Source organism: Musa acuminata, chromosome BXJ3-5, assembly GCF_036884655.1.
Source record: "Musa acuminata AAA Group cultivar baxijiao chromosome BXJ3-5, Cavendish_Baxijiao_AAA, whole genome shotgun sequence".
Lineage (NCBI taxonomy): Eukaryota > Viridiplantae > Streptophyta > Magnoliopsida > Zingiberales > Musaceae > Musa > Musa acuminata.
The window spans coordinates 36,851,916-36,852,875 of record NC_088353.1 but is presented as its reverse complement, the minus strand read 5'-3'; the positions used below and the strand labels follow the sequence as shown (position 1 = coordinate 36,852,875).

Here is a 960-nt window from a genome sequence, read left to right as displayed (position 1 = left end):
GATTCTTTGGTAAAAACTGCAGCCTAAAGTATATTTTGTTGCAGTGACAAGGGTTCTTGTGCTGGTAGTGTAGAGATTGTTGTGTGAGGGACTGAGCATGCCTTTTAGAATCGGTAATCATCTAACATCACCTACACACTCCCCTTCCCTGGTCATCGAAGTTCTTATACTGTTTGGTTGAGGACCCTGATGAAGCCATAGAAGTAGCAGCACAAATCCTTCGTTCCTCATGCATGTCCTATGAGTTGTCTTTACAGTGATGTACACGGATAAGAGAGCCAGCCTCCTCGAGCATAAGGATTTTTACAGCTACTGGAATATGACCCAGCTTTGCAAGTCGGATGGCCAAATGGCGGTAGCTGTTAAACCAAGAAGCCTCCTCGAGCAGAAGGATTCTTCTTACAGCTACCGGATATATTTGGATAAGAGGGAAGTTTACTCCAACCATCATCGTCTTCCTTGAAGTGGACATAAGCAAAAGCATTCCACATTCTAAGTAAGGTTCGCAATGAGCTAACTTCTAAAAGAATCAGCAACATCCCCAGAGACGGATCCCGCAGGGTCGAAGTCTGTTACTTCCCATTCAGTGCCCTAAAAAGAAGGGAGTACACGAAGGAAAAGGGAAAATAACAATAGAACGGCATCGAGAGCGAGAGAGAGAGAGAGAGAGAGAGAGATGATGGGATGTGGGCGTGGGGTCCGAAACAGGCTTTGGCGGAGCGCGCGGGAAAAGCGACGGTAGGGGGTACGTAGAGGGGCCCATGTCGAGTGTCGCCCGCAAAATGCGGGGAGGTTCTCTGAATGATGTGGTGTCCTTGCTCCCGCCCACCCCTTCACTCTTCCCGTTATTCCGCACCAACAAAGGCAACGGTTGATAACCAAAAACACATGCACCAGCCGGGAATCGAACCCGGGTCTGTACCGTGGCAGGGTACTATTCTACCACTAGACCACTGGTGC

The 960-nt window shown here is 48.9% G+C and overlaps 1 non-coding gene across 1 annotated transcript; it reads right to left on the bottom strand.

Moving 5' to 3' along the window:
* Positions 1–889: 889 nt before the first annotated feature.
* Positions 890–960, bottom strand: TRNAG-GCC (transfer RNA glycine (anticodon GCC)). The gene has a single exon. It is a non-coding gene; the product is annotated as a tRNA-Gly (tRNA).